At 32.1% G+C, this 27,586-nt stretch overlaps 1 protein-coding gene and 1 long non-coding RNA gene across 4 annotated transcripts in view; both read left to right on the top strand.

Moving 5' to 3' along the window:
* Positions 1–27,586, top strand: part of LOC111514468 (D-2-hydroxyglutarate dehydrogenase, mitochondrial) — a 77,085-nt gene that overhangs the window by 36,526 nt on the left and 12,973 nt on the right. The window lies entirely within an intron of this gene.
* Positions 20,002–23,915, top strand: LOC141486922 (uncharacterized). Of its 2 annotated transcripts, XR_012468122.1 has the most exons (4): positions 20,002–20,709; positions 21,327–21,449; positions 21,609–22,061; positions 22,118–23,915. It is a non-coding gene; the product is annotated as an uncharacterized lncRNA (long non-coding RNA). The 2 variants fall into 2 exon arrangements; XR_012468121.1 differs by having other exon boundaries at positions 21,609–23,915.

Below are 27,586 nucleotides of genomic sequence, written 5' to 3'. Positions count from 1 at the left end.
ATGTTTTAAAAAGGACAATTGATTGCATGGAACGTGGTGGAGAGGGCACACCGAAATGTGACTTTTTATTTTGTATTTCTATTGGTATTTACATGGTTTAGGCATATGTTTCGATTTGATTTAGTGTTCTTAATTTAAGTTATAACTTTATTTTAACAGATGTTTGTTAGAATTTTTTACGGTTTAGTTTTCTAGGCAACAAAATCTAAATTGATTTCTGAAGTAATTTTGTTCATTCATACCTCATAAAAGATATTTAGTAAATGTGAAATTATTTTCGTATAATTCCTTCCCTTAGTTTAATTGCGTTGTAATTTTTCGTAATTAGTAAATCAAAGTTTAACTGTTTGAAAAGTGCAGTAAAGAATAAATTATTGACTTTTCATTGATATTGGTTTTTAATTATGCTTATGTATCAAGCTATTTCACAAAAAGTAGAAATAAAGTGAAATATTCATTTTTGCGAAATAAATTGTATTTAGAATGCAATTGGTAATAAAAATGCGTTGGAAAAATAAGTTAGGGATGAAGCACTAACTTTGTTGAGGTTTGGCTAAATTTGAGAAATCGGCAAATGTCAAATTTTCGAAAAACTGTAAAAAAACTAAATTTGTACTAGAGAGCTGAAAATTTGTATATGGATAGAAAATGCAAAAACAATCATCTTTTCTCTTTACCGATTTTCGAAATTTCGAGCAGTAACTGCTTTTCTGAACATTTTTTGGAAAAAATGTCAAATTGGACAGGGCAGAAAAATCACTTGATCGGTCATATGCATGTCATTTGGAATCATTTTTAAAGCACAACCTAATGGAGATATCAAAAGTTGCTTGAAGAGATGAACAAAAAAAATCCCATTTGATGCGGACTTTATGTGTGACAGTATATATATATATATATATATATATATATATATATATATATATATATATATATATATATTCCTTTTTGGCAGTATATAGGGACCGATTTATTGGTAGCTGGGCGTTTTTCAAATCGCATGAATAACGGACCTTTTTCTCAAAGAGTGGGGAGAATGAGGGGAGGCTCGTGTAAATTTCCAAAACTGCATGAAAAGTGGCCCACAACCATTCATTAATATAGTTGTGTGAGTTAAGGCTTAGATCTTGTTGCCAACTCCCTGTGCCTCCTAAAGGTTGCGTTGACTTTTTCAGTTTTATATAATTGTGGTTAGCAATTTTATGAATATAAATGTTGGCTACGAACTTATAACATTTAGTTATACTATAAAATGCATTGGAAAATATCATATAGCATCATATAGCACATATTGGTACCAGGCGTTAGACTTCGTAATATGCTAGAAGAAGAAAAACCATAGTCAGTACATCCATCTTTGTTGTGAAAGTTAGGCACACAAAATGTCACAGAATACAGAATGACTCGAAACAGAAATAAACAGAATAGCACGATTCTGAGATATGTCATCACACATCGCCACTAACTTTTCAAAAGTTTGTCCGCCTTAGGACAAAACGACTTCGAACTTTGCATTATCGAACCGGTCTAGTACCACTGATGAGACCTCTGGCGGGTCGAAACTGCGCTGTCTGGTATTGGAGTGACAAGTTGGAGATTTTTTATTCATAACCGAAAATATACCATATTCGATTCTTAGAATGTAATTCTGTTTTTTTTGCCGGAAATATCGAGTTAGAAACGAAAAAATCTATTTCTAGTGACAAAGAAATGTTTAATTCATAACCAAAGAAATAATGAACTAGATTGCTACTTAAAGTGACAACTAGAAAATTTTTGAAGCATAAGCGAAAAAATACTGAATTCGATGGCTAGTATGTAATTCTGGGTTTTTTGCCGGAAAATCAGAGTTAAATACGTCACAATTTCTTGTGACAAATTGGAATTCTTTCATTCATATCCGAAAAACTTCTAAATTCGATTGTCAGAATGCATTTTGGGTGTTTTGCCGAAAAAATTGAGTTAGAAACGGCAAAATTCAATTTCTAGTGACAAGTTGGGAATTTTTGAAGCATAACTGAAAAAACAGTGAATTCGATTGCTAGGATATATTTCTGGTTTTTTTGCTGGAGAAATCGAGTTAGAAACAACAACATTCAATTTCTAGTGACGAATTGAAAATTTTTGAAGCATAACAGAAAAAATACCGAATTAGATTGCTGAAATCGAGTTAGAAATGACAAAAATCAACTTCTAGTGACAAATTGAAAACTTTTGAAGCATAATCGAAAAAATTCTGAGTTCGATTCCTAGAATGTAATTCTGGGTTTTTTGCCGGGAAATTCGAGCTAGAAACGACTTAAATCAATTTCTTGTGACAAATTGAATTTTTTTTATTCATATCCGAAAAACTACTAAATTCGATTGCCAGAATATATTCTGGGTGTTTTGCCGAAAAAATTGAGTTAGAAACGACAAAATTTAATTTCTAGTGACAAGTTGGAAGATTTCGAAGCATAACCAAAAAACACTGAATTCGATTGCTATAATGTAATTCTGGGTTTCTTGCCGGGAAATTCGGCTTAGAAACGACTTAAATCAATTTCTTGTGACAAATTGGAAATTTTTTATTCACATCCGAAAAACTACTAAATTTGATTGCCAGAATATATTCTAGTTGAAAAAATTGAGTTAGACGACAAAATTCAATTTCTAGTGACGAGTTGGAAGATTTCGAAGCATAACCAAAAAATACTGAATTCGATTCCTAGAATGTGATTATGGGTTTTTTTGCCGGAAAAATTGAATCAAAAACTACAAAAATTAACTTCCAGTGGCAAGTTGGAAATTTTTTATTCACAACCTAAAAAATACTAGAAATATTTGATTCATAACCGAAAAAAACTTAATTCGATTCCCAGAATGTAATTCTGGGCTTTTTGCCAAAAAAATCAAGTTAGAAACGACAAAATTCAATTTCTTGTGACAAGTTGGAAGATTTTGAAGCATAACCAGAAAAATACTGAATTCGATTGCTAGAATGTAATTCTGGGTTTTTTGCCGATAAAATTGAGTTAGAAACGACAAAAATCAACTTCTAGTGACATATTGGAAATATTTGATTCATAACCGAAAAAAACTCAATTCGTTTGCCAGAATGTATTTCTGGGTTTTTTTCCGAAAAAATCGAGTAAGAAACGACAAAATTCAATTTCTAGTGATGAATTGGAAATTTTTGAAACACAACCGAAAAAAGACCGAATTTGATTGCTAAAATCGAGTTAGAAACGACAAAAATCAACTTCTAGTGACATATTGGAAATATTTGATTCATAACCGAAAAAAACTTAATTCGTTTGCCAGAATGTATTTCTGGGTTTTTTTGCCGAAAAAATCGAGTAAGAAACGACAAAATTCAATTTCTAGTGATGAATTGGAAATTTTTCAAGCACAACCGAAAAAAGACCGAATTTGATTGCTAAAATCGAGTTAGAAACGACAAAAATCAACTTCTAGTGACAAATTGAAAATATTTGATTCATAACCGAAATAAACTAAATTCAATTGCCAGAATGTGATTCTGGGTTTTTGGCCGAAAAAATCGAGTAAGAAACAACAAAATTCAATTTCTAGTGATGAATTGGAAATTTTTGAAGCACAACCGAAAAAAAACCGAATTTGATTGCTAAAATCGAGTTAGAAACGACAAAAATCAACTTCTAGTGACAAATTGAAAATATTTGATTCATAACCGAAATAAACTGAATTCGATTGCCAGAATGTGATTCTGGGTTTTTGGTCGAAAAAATCGAGTAAGAAACGACAAAATTCAATTTTTAGTGATGAATTGGACATTTTTGAAGCACAACCGAAAAAAGACCGAATTTGATTGCTAAAATCGAGTTAGAAACGACAAAAATCAACTTCTAGTGAAAAATTTAAAATATTTGATTCTTAACCGAAATGAAATAAATTCGATTGCCAGAATGTGATTCTGGGTTTTTGGCCGAAAAAACGAGTTAGAAACGACGAAAATTAATTTCTTGTGATAAGTTCGAAGATTTTGAAGCATAACCAGAAAAATACTGAATTCGATTGCTAGAATGTAATTCTGGGTTTTTTCCTGATAAAATTGAGTTAGAAACGACAAAAATCAACTTCTAGTGACAAATTGAAAATATTTGATTCATAACCGAAATAAACTGAATTCGATCGCCAGAATGTAATTTTGGGTTTTTTGCCGAAAAAATCAAGTTAGAAACGACAAAATTCAATTTCTTGTGACAAGTTGGAAGATTTTGAAGCATAACCAGAAAAATACTGAATTCGATTGCAAGAATGTGATTCTGGGTTTTTTGCCTATAAAATTGAGTTAGAAACGACAAAAATCAACTTCTAGTGACATATTGGAAATATTTGATTCATAACCGAAAAAAACTTAATTCGTTTGCCAGAATGTATTTCTGGGTTTTTTGCCGAAAAAATCGAGTAAGAAACGACAAAATTCAATTTCTAGTGATGAATTGGAAATTTTTGAAGCACAACCGAAAAAAGACCAAATTTGATTGCTAAAATCGAGTTAGAAACGACAAAAATCAACTTCTAGTGACAAATTGAGAATATTTGATTCATAACCGAAATAAACTGAATTCGATTGCCAGAATGTAATTCTGGGTTTTTTGCCGAAAAAATCAAGTAAGAAACGACAAAATTCAATTTTTTGTGACAAGTTAGAAACGACAAAATTCAATTTTTTGTGACAAGTTGGAAGATTTTGAAGCATAACCAGAAAAATACTGAATTCGATTGCTAGAATGTAATTCTGGGTTTTTTTCCGATAAAATTGAGTTAGAAACGACAAAAATCAACTTCTAGTGACATATTGGAAATATTTGATTCATAACCGAAAAAAACTTAATTCGTTTGCCAGAATGTATTTCTGGGTTTTTTGCCGAAAAAATTGAGTAAGAAACGACAAAATTCAGTTTCTAGTGATGAATTGGAAATTTTTGAAGCACAACCAAAAAAAGACCGAATTTGATTGCTAAAATCGAGTTGGAAACGACAAAAATCAACTTCTAGTGACAAATTGAAAATATTTGATTCATAACCGAAATAAACTAAATTCGATTGCCAGAATGTAATTCTGGGTTTTTTGCCGAAAAAATCAAGTTAGAAACGACAAAATTCAATTTCTTGTGACAAGTTGGAAGATTTTGAAGCATAACCAGAAAAATACTGAATTCGATTGCTAGAATGTAATTCTGGGTTTTTTGCCGATAAAATTGAGTTAGAAACGACAAAAATCAACTTCTAGTGACATATTGGAAATATTTGATTCATAACCGAAAAAAAACTTAATTCGTTTGCCAGAATGTACTTCTGGTTTTTTTGCCGAAAAAATTGAGTAAAAAACGACAAAATTCAATTTCTAGTGATGAATTGGAAATTTTTGAAGCACAACCAAAAAAAGACCGAATTTGATTGCTAAAATCGAGTTAGAAACGACAAAAATCAACTTCTAGTGACAAATTGAAAACTTTTGAAGCATAATCGAAATAATTCTGAGTTCGATTCCTAGAATGTAATTCTGGGTTTTTTGCCGGGAAATTCGAGCTAGAAACGACTTAAATCAATTTCTTGTGACAAATTGAATTTTTTTTATTCATATCCGAAAAACTACTAAATTCGATTGCCAGAATATATTCTGGGTGTTTTGCCGAGAAAATTGAGTTAGAAACGACAAAATTTAATTTCTAGTGACAAGTTGGAAGATTTCGAAGCATAACCAAAAAACACTGAATTCGATTGCTATAATTTAATTCTGGGTTTCTTGCCGGGAAATTCGGCTTAGAAACGACTTAAATCAATTTCTTGTGACAAATTGAGAATATTTGATTCATAACCGAAATGAACTAAATTCGATTGCCAGAATGTGATTCTGGGTTTTTGGCCGAAAAAATCGAGTAAGAACCGACAAAATTGAATTTCAAGTGATGAATTGGAAATTTTTGAAGCACAACCGAAAAAAGACCGAATTTGATTGCTAAAATCGAGTTAGAAACGACAAAAATCAACTTCTAGTGACATATTGGAAATATTTGATTCATAACCGAAAAAAACTTAATTCGTTTGCCAGAATGTATTTCTGGGTTTTTTGCCGAAAAAATCGAGTAAGAAACGACAAAATTCAATTTCTAGTGATGAATTGGAAATTTTTGAAGCACAACCGAAAAAAGACCGAATTTGATTGCTAAAATCGAGTTAGAAACGACAAAAATCAACTTCTAGTGACAAATTGAAAATATTTGATTCATAACCGAAATAAACTAAATTCGATTGCCAGAATGTGATTCTGGGTTTTTGACCGAAAAAATCGAGTAAGAAACGACAAAATTCAATTTCTAGTGATGAATTGGAAATTTTTGAAGCACAACCGAAAAAAGACCGAATTTGATTGCTAAAATCGAGTTAGAAACGACAAAAATCAACTTCTAGTGACATATTGGAAATATTTGATTCATAACTGAAAAAAACTTGATTCGTTTGCCAGAATGTATTTCTGGGTTTTTTGCCGAAAAAATCGAGTAAGATACGACAAAATTCAATTTCTAGTGATGAATTGGAAATTTTTGAAGCACAACCGAAAAAAGACCGAATTTGATTGCTAAAATCGAGTTAGAAACGACAAAAATCAACTTCTAGTGACAAATTGAGAATATTTGATTCATAACCGAAATAAACTAAATTCGATTGCCAGAATGTGATTCTGGGTTTTTGGCCGAAAAAATCGAGTAAGAAACGACAAAATTCAATTTCTAGTGATGAATTGGAAATTTTTGAAGCACAACCGAAAAAAGACCGAATTTGATTGCTAAAATCGAGTTAGAAACGACAAAAATCAACCTCCAGTGACAAATTGGAAATATTTGATTCATAACCGAAATTAACTAAATTCGATTGCCAGAATGTGATTCTGGGTTTTTGGCCGAAAAAATCGAGTAAGAAACGACAAAATTCAACTTGTAGTGATGAATTGGAAATTTTTGAAGCACAACCGAAAAAATACCGAATTTGATTGCTAAAATCGAGTTAGAAACGACAAAAATCAACTTCTAGTGACAAATTGAAAATATTTGATTCATAACCGAAATAAACTAAATTCGATTGCCAGAATGTGATTCTGGGTTTTTGGCCGAAAAAATCGAGTAAGAAACGACAAAATTCAATTTCTAGTGATGAATTGGAAATTTTTGAAGTACAACCGAAAAAATACCGAATTTGATTGCTAAAGTCGAGTTAGAAACGACAAAAATCAACTTCTAGTGACAAATTGAAAATATTTTATTCATAACCGAAATAAACTAAATTCGATTGCCAGAATGTGATTCTGGGTTTTTTGGCCGAAAATATCGAATTAGAAACGACAAAATTCAATTTCTAGTGATGAATTGGAAATTTCTGAAGCACAACCGAAAAAATACCGAATTTGATTGCTAAAATCGAGTTAGAAACGACAAAAATCAACTTCTAGTGACAAATTGAAAATATTTGATCCATAACCGAAAAAAACTTAATTCGTTTGCCAGAATGTATTTCTGGGTTTTTTGCCGAAAAAATCAAGTAAGAAACGACAAAATTCAATTTCTAGTGATGAATTGGAAATTTTTGAAGCACAACCGAAAAAAGACCGAATTTGTTTGCTAAAATCGAGTTAGAAACGACAAAAATCAACTCCTAGTGACAAATTGAAAATATTTGATTCATAACCGAAATAAACTAAATTCGATTGCCAGAATGTGATTCTGGTTTTTTGGCCGAAAAATCGAGTTAGAAACGACAAAAATTAATTTCTTGTGATAAGTTCGAAGATTTTGAAGCATAACCAGAAAAATACTGAATTCGATTGCTAGAATGTAATTCTGGGTTTTTTGCCGGTAAAATTGAGTTAGAAACGACAAAAATCAACTTCTAGTGACATATTGGAAATATTTGATTCATAACCGAAAAAAACTTAATTCGTTTGCCAGAATGTATTTCTGGGTTTTTTGCCGAAAAAATCGAGTAAGAAACGACAAAATTCAATTTCTAGTGATGAATTGGAAATTTTTGAAGCACAACCGAAAAAAGACCGAATTTGATTGCTAAAATCGAGTTAGAAACGACAAAAATCAACTCCTAGTGACAAATTGAAAATATTTGATTCATAACCGAAATAAACTAAATTCGATTGCCAGAATGTAAGTGGAAGATTTTGAAGCATAACCAGAAAAATACTGAATTCAATTGCTAGAATGTAATTCTGGGTTTTTTGTCGGTAAAATTGAGTTAGAAACGACAAAAATCAACTTCTATTGACATATTGGAAATATTTGATTCATAACCGAAAAAAACTTAATTCGTTTGCCAGAATGTATTTCTGGGTTTTTTGCCGAAAAAATCGAGTAAGAAACGACAAAATTCAATTTCTAGTGATGAATTGGAAATTTTTGAAGCACAACCGAAAAAAGACCGAATTTGATTGCTAAAATCGAGTTTAAACGACAAAAATCAACTTCTAGTGACAAATTGAGACTAGGTTGCAGCCCCTGGAGAAAACCCTGTTATTCCGGTTGTCCAGGGAGAACTTTGACCTATCTTTGAACCAGATTCAAATCAACAAACTTTGTAATTTTTTTCTGTTATTCAATTTTTATTTTTGTTTTTGTGAATGCTGAATATTAGAGGCCGGAATCAATGATTAGAAATATAGCCTGAAAATTGTTCATTAACCAGTAAACATTTGTAGAAATTTTACTGGATTTCCTAAGAAACGGTGAAACGTTGACTCGCTAACATTGATATTCGAATACTAGACCTTATAACATTTAGAAAATGAGACTTTTAATGACATTTCGATCATGGTCCTTATTTCCTGCAATTTGGAATAATCAACTTCCCCTCAAATTAAGCTCCACCCCTTTTCCACCTCTCCAAATGCAAGAAATGAGTACCGGTCTACATAACCTTCATTCATATTTTCAGCCTGGTCTTTATTTCATGCTCAGTGGTCTGCTTTTCATGCAGTGGTCTGCACTTCATGCTTTTCGCATATATTTTGGTCTTTATTTCCTGCCAATCAGGAATATATATATATATATATATATATATATATATATATATATATATATATATATATATATATATATATATATATATATATATATAAATACATATATATATATATATATATATATATATATATATATATATATATATATATATATGTATATGTATATATATATATATATATATATATATATATATATATATATATATTTATATATAGTGTCCCACATTTTATGTGACAGGCAATATCTGGTTTGTTGAAGGAGATACACAAAAATGTTTCATAGAAAAGTTTTAGGAGTTCATGAGAGCTATATTTTGATATAATTTTTAAATATACAGGGTGTTTGGTGTAGGTGCTACAGACCAAAATTCCATTTTTTAAAATAGAACGCCCTGTATATCATTACATATCCAGATGCTACGTTAAATTCTGATATCATTCCATGTTTGGTTTTTGAAATTCGGTTACGGCGTTGTTGAGTTATTGCACTTTTCCTTAAATATAAAGTTTCAAAAAATCTTATTTACTCGTACACAAATCCAGTCTATATCTTTTATTAAATTGAACTAGACTACTACTGAATACAAACCATTATTCTCACCTCTACGATACGATATCGATATCGATATCAGTTGAATTTAATATTAAAATTCTTGAGAATGTGACTAACTTGAGGGTGAATTGCTTTATATTGCACAATTTCATCAAGTAGCTTATGCTTGTTGATGCCATAGTAACAAATGTTGTTGAATTGTATCTACTTGTCAGTTCGATTCAGTGATTCTTTGCAAAACAGTAACTGTGTTCTTTGTGCGAAAACTCCAGTATGCCTTTCGCGTTTAGTCCAAGTGATTGCATTGATATGTTATTAATTTTTGGGGAATGTCAGAAAAACTGCCGTCAAGCACAACGTCTATACCAAGAACGTTTTCCAGACAGACCCATTCCGTCACGAATGACTTTTTCGAGAGTTGTAGAAAAATTGCGAACTGGGTCATTTCCTTCTACTATAAAGCATCGTCATCATACAAGATCTGTTAGAACTGAAGATTTAGAGATCAATGTGTTGGCTTATATTATTATTCATCCACATGTTTCTATCCGTACTCTTGCAGAAGAAGTCGGTGTGAGTAAATCTAATGTACAGAGAATTCTGAAAGAAAATAAATACCACCCATTCAAAATTCAGTTGGTACAAGGTTTGAAACCCACGGACTTTGAACGACGACTTGAATTCATTGCTTGTATTCAGGTAATATTACATGAAAGTCCTAACATATTCAGTCAAATTTTGTGGAGCGATGAATCGCGATTCCACAATAATGGAGTTGTGAATCGACATAACGGTCACTATTGGTCTCAAGAAAATCCCCACTGGGTCCGCGAAAGTAATTTTCAAACTACTTAGGGCATTAATATATGGTGTGAAAATCTCAATGGATTGCGATATTTACATTTTCTAGAAAATGATTTGATCCAGTTGATGGAAGATATTCCCATAGCAGAACGACAAGGAATTTGGTGGCAACAAGATGGTGCTCCTCCTCACAATTCACAGGTTGTTACTGAATATCTGGATAGAACGTACCCAAATAGATGGATTGATAATAAGGGGCCAATTCGGTGGCCGGCTCGTTCCCCAGATTTATCACCGCTTGATTTTTCCTATGGGGTTATTTGAAAGATATTGTTTTCACTACTCCCCCTTTGAATGTGGATAATCTGAAAATGAAAATTCGACTAGCGTGCAGTGATATTACGCCTGATATTATAAGAGCGACTTGTACGAGAGAAGTGATTCGACGTTTCGAAGCCTGTATAATATCTAATGGGCATCACTTTGAACAATTTTTATGACTTATTTCTAGGTACTTACCATTCTTATGAAATGATTTATCAAGTTATATTATTTACATTGTTATTAATTAAAGATTTGTTTTCGAATACACCTCTTTCAATTTCGCAATTGTTTCATATTCAAAATGATTCCTGACTGAATTCCACAACTCAAAATTGAAACCATTACTTCGAACACCCAAAATTTTGACTAATTTTCATGTGATCTGATGCAGAGAGAATAATTGTATGAGATATTTTAAAAAATGATAGTCTTTCTCAAGACTTTACATTTTAAGCAATAACTCAACAACGCCGTAACCGAATTTCAAAAACCAAACATGAAATGATATCAGAATTTAACGAAGCATCTGAATATGTAATGATATACAGGGCGTTCTATTTTAAAAAATGGAATTTTAGTCTGTAGCACCTACACCAAACACCCTGTATATTTAAAAATTATATCAAAATATAGCTCTCATGGACTCCTAAAACTTTTGTATGAAACATTTTTGTGTATCTCCTTCAACAAACCAGATATTGCCTGTCACATAAAATGTGGGACACCCGGTATATACAGTGTGAATGGAAACACCCCCCTGAAATTTGAAGTTGTGAATCGATTTTAATATTTTTTTTTAATGTCAAGTACTAAAAGGTCTGTCTACTTTGGGACAAAATTTGAAATGTTTATTAAAGTTTCAGTCGAAAATCGGGATTTTTTATTAGCGGTTTTTTTAATGAGAAAATAATTCATTATTAACAAAGTTATGACAACTCAAAAATTCGAAAACTCACACAGCTAACAGTCACAATATATCACTTTTTTATGATTTCAACAATAAAGTGCCGCCAGATGAAAAAAAAAACAAATAGCGTAAATATTGTAACGAATTAAAGAATTGACTGTCTTAAACAAATTTATTTTAACAATACTTCACTATCACAACTAATTTTTTTACCACTCAGTAACTAACGCTTAATTTATCTTCACCGTTTGTTAACCGCTCGATTCGCTTTCTTGGTACAGACTACTCTTCGGGACGAATAGCGACGTTTTTATATCGTCAACGAACGTTCCGGATCCCTCTGCGGATTTCGGGACCCATCCGGAGTTTTCGCGGTATGCGTCATGCGTTGGCTGACTGGGACACCGGTCAGGGCCGGCTTCAGATTCATTACAATATTTTTGATGAAAATAACGGAATTACATTCACACAATTCAATTAACAATTTGATGTCTCTCATTAAATACTCTACAAACCTCTCTAGCACTTCTAACGTCATCTCCCGAAAGGCGTACAATTTCAATTTTCTGTCTTACGCTCAATCTTGCAGCCATGACACAAAATAATTCGAAGAACAGTAAGGTGAATATTGTTGACAATAGTACACTTTAATCTTTCACAAGTATCAAACTGTAATATCATTTCCATGGCAACTAAGATTCAAATTGAAATATTAGGTCTTAGTTTTAGTTAATTTGCATAAAAACTTGAATGTAATTCCTTTATTTTCATTAAAAACATTTACGCTATTTGTTTTTTTTTTCATCTGGTGGCACTTTATTGTGCCACCAGATTTAAAAAACGCGGTAGAAAATAAAAATGTTTGTATGAATATGTTCTACATGGGCTAGTGTATCACCACCTCAAAGGTTTGCACCCAGCTACCTATATATATATATATATATATATATATATATATATATATATATATATATATATATGGAGTCATTCTCAAGAATCACTTATATTTGTACTAACATGACTCGAAGGCGAGGTCGTAATCTCTCTTTTCCCCAAGTCTCGTTACTAGTTCTATGTTTGCTGTGTTCCACTCCAACTGGTATCATCAAATCCCACAAGTTACGATCAACCTCATCATCCACTGCATGTCCAGCACATATTTCCATTTCCAGAACAAATTCTACAAACATGTCAAAGGCGCCCCAATGGGTTCTCCTCTCTCTCCAGTCCTTGCAAACCTCTACATGGAGGACTTCGTAACCAGAGCCAATGACACGTCTCATTTCAAACCCACGTGTTGGCTCCGATACGTGGATGATGTCTTCGTTATATGGCCCGATGGATGCGAAGATCTTTATGCATTCCTGAACCACATCGATTCCTTACACCCCGACCTAAATTTCACAATGGAATTTGAAAATAATAGCTCACTCCGTTTCCTGGACGTTCTCATCACAAAGTCCTCCTTCTTACACACGGTCAGCGGCGGCTCGTCAGAGGAGGCAAGGGAGGATTAGCCTCCCCATAAAATTTGAGGTTATTCATCGCAATAAATTAAAAAATATTGACAAATAATTATGATTATTTGTTTCTAAAAATGCTTTGGTATAAATATTATGCCCGAAATAACACTATCACTTATTACGTAGTACGTGCCACACTATATCCCGCATCAGCAAACCTCAAACGCACCGCCCATGAACGAATAACGAATAAACCATCAACCCGCAATAATAAATGCGATAGGTTGCAAGGGAGCCGAGCCTCCGACCGTTTCAAAAAACACAAGCACCACGAGACCGATCCAACCAGCGACAAACGTCCCGATTTGTAATTTTAGTTGCAGAAATTATAGCGTAAGAGGAAGCTAGCCTCCAGTTGGTCTACGTTAGTGTACGACTTCGTTTGTTTTTTATTTAATTATTCGGACGGAATGCCGTGACGGACTGGGACTAAAAAATATTTCGGTAAATCGTTTTAGTGTTTCTTGATAATATTTGTTATTTGTGTATAAAACAGGCACTATTATATTTTAGCAGTGCTTTTTGGTAATATTTTCAATGTGTTTTCTTTCAATTTCAAGGTATTTTCAGGTTTCACTTTTCGGTAAGTTTTTTTTTCATTTATTATGGATAAGTTGAACAAAATTAAAAAATCTGACGATATAGTCGATTGGGCTGACAAATAATTTTAAGTCTTCATCTTATGATAACAAATTTTACATTATTAAAACTCTGGGAAGGCCTCAACCAAATTTGATTTCAATTAAAGCGTCAGATAATCGACAAAATCCAGGATTTAATATTAGTTGGTACGATAAATGCGATTGGTTAACCGGTTCCATCAAACGAGAAAAACTTTTTTGTTGGCCCTGTGTTTTATTTTCCGTACAAACCGAATACCAAACGTGGTCTAAAATAGGATACTCCGATTTAAAAAATTCACCTCGCTCTACAGAAAGACATTTTAAATCTAAGGAGCATATATTTTCGTCTTGTAAATTAAAATTGTTTAGCAAACAAAATATAGCAACAACTTTAGATACAGCTCAAAAAGAAGCCATAATTTCTTTCAATAATCAGGTTAGGGAAATTCGGTCGAATTTAAAAAGACTTATCAATATTACGATTTATTTGGGTTCCCAAGAATTAGCTTTTCGGGGACACGATGAAACCAAAGATTCGATTAATCGCGGCAATTACAATTTGGCACTTTTTTAAACGGTAGCGTTTTTTCGGGCACCTCAAAAACCATCCAAAATGAGCTTATAGACAGTATGGCATATATTATTAAGGAAAATATACGCAAGGATATTGAAAGTTTTTTTTTGCATGGGAAATTGATGAAACTACCGATATTACCTGTACATCACAACCTTCAATCATTTTTAGATATGTCAAAGATGGTAATGTGGTAGAACGTTTCATGGGTTTTCATGATGTTTCATCTGGGCGCACAGCTGACGATTTGTTTAATTTTTTAATTCGTACGTGTGGCACCTATAATTTTAGGCAAATGCAGTATACTGCGCAAACCTATGATGGGGCTGCGTTCTTGGCCGGCCATTTGAATGGTTTACAAACTAAAATGAAGTCCATAGCTCCTCATGCACTTTTTACGCATTAGCATGCCCAAGCCCTAAATTTAGTAATAAGCAAAGCGTGCAACAACATAAAAGATTGCCGCGTATTTTTTTCAAGTTTGTCTGGATTTTCGGCATTCTTTTCAAAATCCACCAAAAGAAGACATGTTTTAAATGAAATATGTGGTAGCCAAATGCCAACTTTTGCTGCTACGCGTTGGAATTCTACATCTAGAGCAGTAATTTCAGTGCATTCAAACAAAGACAAATTGATTGATGTCTTTGATTTCATCCAAAACAGTGACGATTTTAAAACCGACGACCAAAGTCTTAGGGAGGCAAGAGATTTCAAATATATTTCAAATGATCACAAGTTTTGTTTCTTGTTAGAAATATTTAAATTAATATTTGAACATAACGATGTTGTTTTTTCTATTCTTCAAAATAAATCAACAGATATTAATTACTCAAAACAACGGTTAAACAATTTAACAGAAATTTTGATGAATTTTAGAAATAACGATTCCTTTTTTTTTAAATATTTTTGAATCAATTGATTTAACAGATTTATAATGAAATATTGAACACCTTTTTAATGCAAATCAAAGTTAGATTTGAAGATCTACTTAAATTAAACTACTTTGATTTGTTGTTGTTTGAGAAATGTTCGTCCTATATACCAAAGATTTTCCCCAAAAACTTCATAACGACTTAATAGCTCAGTATCCATTTTTTATGTTATTCAACTGAAAAATGAATTAATCGTAATGTACAGCGACCCTCAAATGTTTCAAAATTGCAAGTCTCCTTCAGATTTATTAAATTTTATGTTTAAAAATGATTTGAGAGATTGCATGCCTGAGTTAAATAAACTTATATCTATAATTGTGACAATTCCCATAACATCAGCGTCAGTTGAGAGAAATGTTTCACCATTGAAAAGAATTAAATCCTTTAGTAGAAATTCGATGACTCAAAATAGATTAAGTAATATATCTCTTCTTTCTATTGAAAAACAGGATATAGAAGACGTGACAGGCGACCCCCGATTTTATGACGAAGTAATTGACTACTTTGCCAATTTTAAAATAGAAGGATTCCTCTTATATTTAAAGCAGAGTAGGTAATTCAAAAAGTCTGTATATATTATATACACACTTTATATATATGTATATATATATATATATATATATATATATATATATATATATATATATATATATATAAAGTTGAGAATCTTAGCGACTGGAGAAATGTACAGTAGAATGGAATAACGGGGTCTCTCAGTCAAAAAATAAAAAATTCTGCTTTACTTTGCCTTGTAAAGACCCCGTTATTCCATTCTATATATATATATATATATATATATATATATATATATATATATATATATATATATATATATATATATATATATATATATATATATATATATATATATATATATATATATATATAATGTATATAAAAATGGATTTTTGGTTAATTTAAGTTGAGCACTTAACCAAAGATATTACCAAATATTAGAGTTATGTTTTATTTATTACAGTTTATTTTGTAATTTGTTTTTGTTCGTTTTTGTTCGTCTTGCTTAAGAACGAATGTTATGTTTACATTTAGTTTCTTTTTTTTATTTTTTTCTTCCTATCCAAAATTACAAAATACACCTTTAAATTCACCTTTCAAAATGATGGACCCTCGCGGACTATATTGAACTTGAATGATCGTCGATTAAAAGTAGTTGCGGGTGCATTGTGAATTCACTTAAACAAACTTCCTTCCTACCCCATCCTTCCTTTCCTTTTCTTTCCTGGCAAGACACGACTATCACCTCCCCGTTGGTTCTTGTTGGACAGTAAAATTTACTTTTGGACCTGTTTTTATAAGCATAATTAAGTACTTGTGCTAATAAAATATTTGTAGCAATTTTTAACAAAACTGTTATAGGTATTAGAAGAGAAAAGTATTATTTATTGACTGAGAAGAGTTCATTTGTATTAAATAACTCAAAGACAACCCTTTTTCCTTGTTTTCGTTTTTTTAATGGTAAGTTTTATACGTATAATTTTCGGCAATACACAATTTTTGTTTCATTTATGCAAATATTACGTATTTTGCTTTGAATAGGTGCGGTACCCCAAAAAATTTTCGCGGCACCGGAGGGCTTTTCTGTGTGTATATAGTCTTTATGACTTTAGCCTCCCCTGTTCTCCAATGCACGAGCCGTCACTGCACACGGTCTACCGAAAACCTAACCATACTAACCGCTACCTCAATACTACCGCTACCTCTATAAAACTTACTGACAACCACATTAGATTCAGGGAACCCGGACAATAGTATATCATATATATATATATATATATATATATATATATATATATATATATATATATATATATATATATATATATATAGATAGAGATTTTATCGAGTGTGTATGATACAAATCATACACACTCGATTTTATCGAGTGTGTATGATACAAATCAAATATATATATATATATATATATATATATATATATATATATATATATATATATATATATATATATATATATATATATAAAGTAATATATATATATATATATATATATATATATATATATATATATATATATATATATATATATATATATTGGTAGCTGGATGTAGAACATATTCATACAAACATTTTTATTTTCTAGCGCGTTTTTTATTTTTAAGGGAACTTTTACGACTTTTAGTACAAAAACCCAAAATTGGTCAATTAAATGCTAATAACTTCGAATCTTAACAGAAATGTCCGGTTTTTTAAATTTATTTTAGTAGTCTTATGTGCCCCCAATCGTACTAAAGTAATTCGAATCACCATTGTGTCCAAAAAAGTTATGTACAGAGCATTTAAACTTTACAAAAAAAGAAAGAAAATGAAAAATCTGACCTTTGATGCCAATTAAAAAAATAAATAAAATACATACAGGTGTTCAGACACCTTTTAAAACATGCTTAGTTATTGCTCTTTCGTTTGAGATATCATTTATCTAGCTAAGTCTTAAACTATTTTAATTAGGGTACCTGAACCAGTTAAAGGTCGTAAATATGGATTTTTGTGGAATTAAAGAAAAAAATGTTTTGTACTGTAAAAATTTATTGTTGGTGTTCAAAATGTCCTTTACCATTGCGTATACACTTATACACTTTCTACAACGATTTCGTACTTCAGTTGTGGTTACTTTCATTTGCATTTCCGGTTTCATAATTTCAAACGCTGCCTCTATTCGCTGAAGTAATTCTTCTCTCGTGGTGATTTCTGTTATGTATACGAGTTCTTTCACCCGACCCCACACAAAAAAATCCAACGGAGTTGGAGTCAGGTCGGGTGATCTGGCAGGCCAGGGGATGGGTCCGTCTCTCCCGATCCAGTTGCCAGGAAAACAGCGGTTCAGGTGTTCGCTGACGCTTACAGCCCAATGTGCTGGGCATCCATCTTGCTGAAATATGATCGGCCTGTCCTTGCACATTGGGCTTACAGCCCAATGTGGTGGGCATCCATCTTGCTGAAATGTGATCGGCCTGTCCTTGTCCAATATTGGCACTTCGGCATCATAGAGTAACATTGGCAAGTCGTTTATCATGAAATCGAGGTAATTTTGTCCATTCAAATTGTCAGGCAAAATGTGTGGGCCAACCAATGTGCGTCCGATGACCCCAGCCTACACATTTATTGAAAATTGTCTTTGAAAAGAAATCTGAAACAAAAATGCAATAAAATTAGTTAATTTAGGTAATTAAACACGTGTTGAACTTGGGTAATAAAATAATAATAATAAAAATCATTTATTTACCTGTTTTTTCCAATTTGGATTGCTGTCCTTATCAGCCCATTCATGAAGGTTGTGGAAATTAGTAATCTCTTTCCTGAAGAACTTCGATTCGTCAGTCCAGAGGATGGACTTTAAGAACCACGCATCGTCAATATCTGCGTTTAGCAAAAAACGGCAGAACCGTATCCGTCTCGACGGATCCGTTTCCTCCAAGCCTTGCACACCCGTGCCGTGAAACGGATATTTCTTTTCGTTGTGCATCGTACTCCACACTTTCCATATCGAAAGGTTTAAATCTCTCGCTACAACTCTGATGCTGGTGGTAGGATCCGCTTCGAAGGCTGCGAGAATTTGCTCCTCAACATTGACATTATGTCTTCCTTGATTTACTGCAGGTTCAGCATGATGAATACCAGATTCAGACAGCCTACGATATGTGTTGGAAAACACACGGACGTTAGGCACCCTGCAATAAAATAATTCATTTTTAACGTCTTTTGAAGGTGAAAATGGCAAAATTTAACTACGGCTACAATTAGAAATTAATTTACCTGCGGTTCGGGTAATGTTCTTGGTACAAACGTCGTGCCAGAGATGCGTTACCATCAGCTCTGCCATACATGAAAATGATATCGGCTTGTTCATGACTCGTAAAGTCAGCCATGGCAGCACACACAACAAAAAATTCGATAGTCCAAAATAAACAACACCTGCAGGAGCGAAAGGCTACAACTGAACACGGTGAATTACAAAAATGGGGAACACAAAACCAACGTCTACTCGCAACTCGAAAGGGCAAAGCAGTGACTAGAGAACTTGTTTGGCCAACCAAACCGACCCGGCGAGGGGTCCAAGATGATTACTCAACTCAGGTACCTAAAAATTGATAAACTCAAAAGCAAGTTTAAGGCCCTAGCATAAGGTCTAAATCATAACAGAATGCATTCCAATTAATGACTAGCTTCAGGTCAAATTCTTTGTTGTAAAATGCCACCGGCACCGGCCTTTGTTCAGTTTTCTCTTCTTTCAAGTTGGGTTAAGTTTCTTATTATTCCATGTAAATCTAAAAATAATTTCGCATATTGCTTTAGGAATTTCGTTCAAAGGTTTTTGTGCTGAATTTCATTTAAATTACTTTTTTTTTTAATTTTTCAAATAGCCAGGTACCCTAATTAAAAAAGTTTAAGACTTAGCTAGGTAAATGATACCTCAAACGAAAGAACAATAACTAAGCATGTTTTTAAAGGTGTCTGAACACCTGTATGTATTTTATTGATTTTTTGTAAAGTTTAAATGCTCTGTACATAACTTTTTTGGACACAATGGTGCTTCAAACTACTTTAATATGATTGGGGACACATAAGACTACTAAAATAAATTTAAAAAACCGGACATTTCTGTTAATATTCGAAGTTATTAGCATTTAATTGACCAATTTTGGGTTTTTGTACTAAAAATCGTAAAAGTTCCCTTGAAAATAAAAAACGCGCTAGAAAATAAAAATGTCTGTATGAATATGTTCTACATGAGCTAGTGTATCACCCCCTTAAAGGTTTGCACCCAGCTACCAAATACCCTGTATACCATTCTATCGTTTTGACGTCCGTACATAAAACGGTAATCTGGCGTCATCTAGAAGGAGTAAGTTTATTAAAAAAATTACCGTGTATATAGATTCAGCGATTTTTTTAGACCCCACACTGTTGTCGGCATGTTTTTATCTCATACTTTATGTATATTTATATATTCCACTCCAAGGTGAATTTTGACTTCTGTACGAAAAATCATTCCAATTATTCAGCATTGACAAGAGATATGATTTTGGCATCTTATTTGCACATGTACTATCATTATGGACTCAATATACAAACAAATTCATTAAAAGTTTAATTCATGTAACATTAGTATCAATCGTGTATGTGATCAATTGAAAGATATTTTACCATCATTAGGACGTCCTAATTTATAAAAACATATTGAAATTTTACTACAAATTGCAGTCTGCTTACAAACTATTATTTTTCGCCAATGTGGTGGGAGTACTTTTCTGTTTTGAAGTTACTGCATTCAGAGAATAATATAGTTCAGTTTAGATTTTGTGTTGAAAGAGAGAAGTTGTATTATTGTGCTACGATGAGTTCTAGAGCTTCTAAAATTATGGCTTTAGCGGGATCCTTAGGTAAGTATATTTATGATTTCCACCTCAATGTTTATGCTTTATGCTTTTTACATTCTTGTAGCTTCACTATGTTTTCTACATCTTTTTTGCTACAATATATGGTGTGTCTACCTAACTTGGAATAATTTACTTTTGCTTTATTAATTTCTCGGATAGAGTTATGAAGAAAAATTCTGAATGATCCAAATCTTAAAGTAATTTTAGTCATTCGCTTTCGAATTATTTCAGTCACTTGCTATTTAATAATAATATATATAGCTTTTTCATAAAAGACAATACAGTAAATCTGTAAAAGTAAGATGTAAATAAGACATTTTTGATTAATTTTACAAAATACTGACGTACAAAGACAATAATGATTCTTTATATAATGCCAGCTCAAATAGACATGTACATTATTGTATAATCATATCGTATTTCCTTTGGAAAAGTTAAACTTCATAATTAAACTCAATAATAATAATTTTCCCAATAAGGAGAATAGTTCTTCATTTCAAGTGGCAAAAAATATTTCTTCACCTGCAACGGAAAATAATGATTGTAATAAGGAGAATAGTTCTTCGGTTTCTTTCGAAAATAATGTTCTCTCATCTCTAACGGAGTGTAATTATTTTAAGGAGAATAGTTCTTTAGATCCTGTGGCTCCATCGGAGAACTTGCGCAACTCCCAAGAGAATCATCATTTCCCTTTAGAAAGTCCTCCTCCAGATCCAATTAAAGGATTGGAATTTTTGTTAGAGGTAAAATTTTTAATATTTTGAAACAAAATACATTGATCAATAATTTTTACTCCAGCTTAAATACACTTACCACAAGAAATACGGATTACTTATTTGACTAATTGTTTTTACTGTAGTTTTATTTCAAAAACATCTTTTTTCCAAATACATTTTTTTAAGGATTCGTTTTATTACGACTCGGATAAAGATCCTTTATATTCCCCTAGTTCCGATAGTGAAGGCAGCGAATATGGGATTTCAAAGGTATTCAGATATATTGTATTTACTGTTGCTGTTGCTAGCTTGCTTTCTTTCTTCTAGCAAAAGAAAAATTGTAAAGATATTAACAATAGTAAAGATGAAAAAAGTAGTAATGATAAGACAAGTAGTAATGATACGAGAAGTAGTAATGATACGAGAACTAGTAATGATAAGAGAAGTAGCAATGACAAGAGAAATAGAAGTGATAATGGAACAAGTAAAAAGAAAAATAGTATCAATAGGAGAGGCAGGAAAATCTATAGTAATCAGAAAATAAACAAAACTGAGGAAAATAACGAAAAGAGATTTAAATATAATGTTAACACCACTTAAAATATTTCAGAAAATCAAGAAGAAGGAAATTGTTCAGAGGTTGATAACAAATATTTGTAAAATAATACATCTGTTGATTATTTGTGTTTTTTAAGGCTGAAACTTTACACCTGGAACAAATCGACGAGAAGAAAAATGAGGAATCACAAAAGTTTCAACAAGAATTTAATCTAACATCTCTCATAAATATTAAGCAAAAAGAAGAACCTAAACCCAAGAGAGTGAGAACGAGGGACTACTGTTATTTCTGTGAAGACCTTGTACTAAATTTCGCTAATCACTTAATTAAATATCATTCCCATGAAGTTGAAGTAACTAAAATAATATCAAAGCCTGTAGGCAGCAAAGAAAGAAAATGTCTACTCACAGATTTGCGTAAAAGGGGAAATTACGTAAACTCTCAGACACATTTCAAAGCAATGAAAAAACCAAATTTACCTCACACTCAAAGTTCATACATTGCTTGTGAATTTTGTTTGGGATTTTATTCTAAACGTCATTTATGGCGCCATAAACAATAGTGTTCAGCAAAATCAAATGACGGAACTCAGAATAGGTTTTTACTAAAACTCAGTATAGATAAAGAACTGCAGCAAAAAGTTTTTCCAACTATCAGGATGGATGAAGTATCATTGGTAGCCAAGAAAGATACCCTCATTTGGGCATTTTGGGCTAGATATATTAAAACTCATCGGGATGCTCATTTTGTGAATGTTTTGTGAGAATGTCGAAGTGAGAAAATTAGAACCAACCGTAAAACATTATTTGATGCCTTAAATCCAAAATGCTACGATCATTTGGTGACTGCCACTGAAATAATTGCAAAATATGATCCATTTAAAGAGGTTTATGAATCACCAACTTTTGCAATGAATATTAGCACTATACTAAAACAATATTGTGACATGGCAATTGTTTATGCTTTAAAAAAAAAGATGTTTATTCTGATATTTCCACAGCTGTAGCTCAAACAGATTTGTAAACGATGATCAAGCTTTTAAAGGCTAACTGGAGATATGATATATCCATCGAAGCTTCAAATAAATTAAATATGCAAAAGTGGAACAAAATTACAATTGTTCCGTTCGCAAGTGATTTGCAGTTATCAAAACAATATATGTGTGTTAAAGCAGAAAAATGTGCTGTAGTATCAAAATCTGATCCCGCAAATAGCAAATCTTATAATATATTATTAGAAACTATTTATTGTCAGTTAATTTTATTGAACAGGAAAGACCTGGGGAGTTGCAACGTCTCTTCTTACACACTTACCTTGATTCAGAAAAACCAAATGAAACTAAATATGAGGAATTTTCAGAAGCAGTTTCTCCGGCCGAAAAAGTGTTATTACAAAAATTCAAAAGAGTTGTTATTAGGGGGAAAAGGGATCGTAGCGTACCAGTTCTGTTTAGCCCCGATGTACAGCGTCATATTAACATTATTTTAAATGCCAGAGAAAAACATATTAAAAAAGATAGTAAGTATTTTTTTGTAAGTAGCGGTTCTGATAAACCTTTCAGGGGATATAAAATACTGCAGCAACATGCATATTCATGCGGTGCTAAAAACCCGAAAGCGCTCACATCAACGCGCCTAAGAAAACATTTAACAACCCTTCCTCAAGTGTTCCACATGACGGAAAATGACCCAGAACAATTAACGTCGTTGATGGGACACACTACTGGAAATCATAAGGAGTCATATAGGCTGCCCGAAGATATATATCAGACTGCAAAAATTTCTAAAATTTTGTTATTAATGGAGAAAGGTTCGGCAGCAAACTTTACAGGCAAATCTTTAGAGGAAATAACAGTCGACATGGAAGAAAATTTAATAGAAAATGACGAAGGACTGCAAAAACTTATATTTTCTAATAAACTAATAGTCAAAATAACCTGGAAAAATTACAGAAAGCTTTTAATGAAAATTTTCCACCAATATCAAAATCTGAAACTTGGTAGTTTTTAATTGTTATTTCATAAAAAATATTGTTTACTTTATATTATGAAATTTATTATTTTTATAGTTACTTTGTGGAAACTATACATCTCTGAAACGTATTATAAATAGAAGTTTATATAAATTTCCACCATTTTTTAATAAAAAAAATGTTTTTATTAAATAATGACGGCCGCTTCATGATAAGTTAAACTTGAAACGGCCGTCATCGCTAAATAAAAACAATTTTTCATTAAAACGTGGTTGGAATTTAAATAAGCCTTTGTTTAAAATACGTTCTACTTTATAATACTTCATTCGATTTTATTTAATAAATACGACAAAACATGATTTAGTGGCAAACTGCCACAATGTAACTGAATTACGTTTTACGAAATGTTATTCACTAAAAATTGCTTAAAGAGTAATAAGAATTCAAGATCGACCAAATATCAATATACGGTGTTGCCAGATTTTTGATGCCAAAATGTTGATAGAGTGAAAGCTGGATATTCATCTATAACAGCGCCAATGTGGATAAATTCCAAAGTATTATATATGAGCTTTTGGGCACACACGAAAACATTAAATTACTTTACACTAAAGAGAGTTAGATAGGTGGTATTTGGGCCCAACAATATAGAGTCACATCTGGTTCGAATGCGGTAAAATCAGTGTTTCTATCTCACTCGAAACAAAATTTATTGAAGAAAAACAGTGTGGCGTCGATATACTGACGTCACACCGTTGTGTGACGTCAAATTGATGGTAAAAAATGTATCGTTGCCAAAATGATAGAATGGTATATATATATATATATATATATATATATATATATATATATATATATATATATATATATATATATATATATATATATATATATATATATACCGGGTGTCCCACATTTTATGTGACAGGCAATATCTGGTTTGTTGAAGGAGATACACAAAAATGTTTCATACAAAAGTTTTAGGAGTTCATGATATAATTTTTAAATATACAGGGTGTTTGGTGTAGGTGCTACAGACCAAAATTCCATTTTTTCAAATAGAACGCCCTGTATATCATTACATATTCAGATGCTACGTTGAATTCTGATATCATTTCATGTTTGGTTTTTGAAATTCGGGTACGGCGTTGTTGAGTTATTGCTTAAAATGTAAAGTCTTGAGAACGACTATTATTTTTAAAAATATCTCATACAATTATTCTCTCTGCATCAGATCACATGAAAATTAGTCAAAATTTTGGGTGTTCGAAGTAATGGTTTCAATTTTGAGTTGTGGAATAATTCAGGAATCATTTTGAATATGAAACAATTGCGAAATTGAACGAGGTGTATTCGAAAACACATCTTTAATTAATAACAATGTAAATAATATAACTTGATAAATCATTTCATAAGAATGGTAGGTACCTAGAAATAAGTCATAAAAATTGTTCAAAGTGATGCCCATTAGATATTATACAGGCTTCGAAACGTCGAATCACTTCTCTCGTACAAGTCGCTCTTATAATATCAGGCGTAATATCACTGCACGCTAGTCGAATTTTCATTTTCAGATCATCCACATTCAAAGGGGGAGTAGTGAAAACAATATCTTTTAAATAACCCCATAGGAAAAAATCAAGCGCCACTAAATTCCTTGTCGTTCTGCTATGGGAATATCTTCAATCAACTGGATCAAATCATTTTCTAGAAAATGTAAATATCGCAATCCATTGAGATTTTCATTGAAAAAGTAAGGTCCTATGATGCGGCCATTGAACAATCCACACTATACATTAATACCCCAAGTAGTTTGAAAATTACTTTCGCGGACCCAGTGGGGATTTTCTTGAGACCAATAGTGACTGTTATGTGGATTCACAACTACATTATTGTGGAATCGCGATTCATCGCTCCACAAAATTTGACTGAATATGTTAGGACTTTCATGTGTTGTATCATGTGTGAATGCATAACAAAAAAAGTGGAATATAAATTCAATCAATGCTATTTCATTGATATTTTTATATGATACAAGGTCACTTTTACAGTGAAAACTGAAACATATCAGGATGCAAGTTCCGAATGAAAAAACACACAAATCTTGTGACTGAATTTCAATACAGTTCTTTCAGTTTGTTTTTCGTCTGATTCTTTGGGAAATCACAATATAACCCGAAAAAGAAAATTAAGAAAGTAAATTTGTGAATATGCTTTCATTCAAGACATAATAGACTAGCTTGAATCTTTTGCTTATTCGAGATATGCTTCTTTCAATCAACATATAGATCTCTTGTCAGCTTGCCAGAGTTGATGGTTTTCGATGAGAAACCTGGTGAACTTATGTTTCTCTCCACTGGGCTAGAAGGTGATGCAACGATAGATTGTCATACATCTGTAGAGAAAGACTTACAAAGTATGAGGAGAATGGTTGGACTTGCTGAAGAATCAACATTCAACTCATGCCACAATTATTTTCGACGGCTAAAGCAGAGATAACTTTGGGGTAATCTTATAAATGTTACAAACGAGTGTGTAGTAAAATTTTACTAGAGCTTGATTCACCGAAAGAAGGATAGTTCCAAGAAAGCAAAAAATGTTGTTATCAAATATAAAGAACAAGGCTAGATTCATTATGTTTTTGATAACTGACTTGAAAAAAGAGTCAAATCTGAAGATTAGTTCAGCTATAGAAGATGCTGATACTTTAATATTTCATAAGCATTGCATGTAGCTGAAAATGAAAGATAGTTATTGTTTTCGGCACTGACGTCGATTTAGCTGCAATAATAATCGATTTAACATCAGATGACAAGCATATCGCTATGTAGAAGCTTAAAATTCTCAAAATACCTGATGTTATTCACGAATATAATAACAACAAAATATTGAAAAATGTATAACTGTTTGCCCATGCTTTTACTGGCTGTGACACAGTAAGCTTCATCTTCAACTAAGTTAAACACACTTTAAGAATTCAATTTTGAAAGATTCAACTTTGAGAAACGAAGTTGAAAATTTGTACAAATCCCACGCAACAGGGCTGTTTGTTACAGACGCTGGAGAACGAATCATTTTGAAACTGTTTGGAGCTGATTACCATTCTATAAATCAATTCAGAATAGGCCGTTTTTCGGTGATTGTTACTGGGTGGTTACATGGGCGAAAACAGAGACTCTGTTTTTGCCCATGAGAACTACAGAACCCTTGGCAGCTTCAGAATTACTGAAATTAGTTCATTGCAGCTGCACAGTATCTAATTGCAGTGCAACTTGCAGCTGCAAAACAGCAGGGATGAAATGCACCCGATCATACAATGGGTGCAGAGGTGCAAGTTACACGGATGCGTCAGATCTTGTTGAATATACTAATGACATCGGTGAAGATGACAACTGTTGTGATGATGACAGTACCAACTTCGAGTATGGGATGATCGTCGATTAACAAAATACTATTCGTCCAGTATATCGAAAAATCATTCAGGCAGTCTACGGATCAGATTCAGATACTGACTCTGACAAAAAAAGCCGAAACGCAAGAAGAAAGATTGGAAAATCAGAAAAATTTAGAAGAATTAGGAGAACGAGAAGAAAAGAAAGAAGACAAAACTGAAAATACAACGTGTCCATTAGAA

This window comes from Leptinotarsa decemlineata, unplaced genomic scaffold (assembly GCF_025532065.1).
Source record: "Leptinotarsa decemlineata unplaced genomic scaffold, Ldec_3_MD MMD2_tig00026375_RagTag_RagTag, whole genome shotgun sequence".
In the NCBI taxonomy this organism is placed as follows: domain Eukaryota; kingdom Metazoa; phylum Arthropoda; class Insecta; order Coleoptera; family Chrysomelidae; genus Leptinotarsa; species Leptinotarsa decemlineata.
This window is presented reverse-complemented; position numbering and strand designations above follow the sequence as displayed.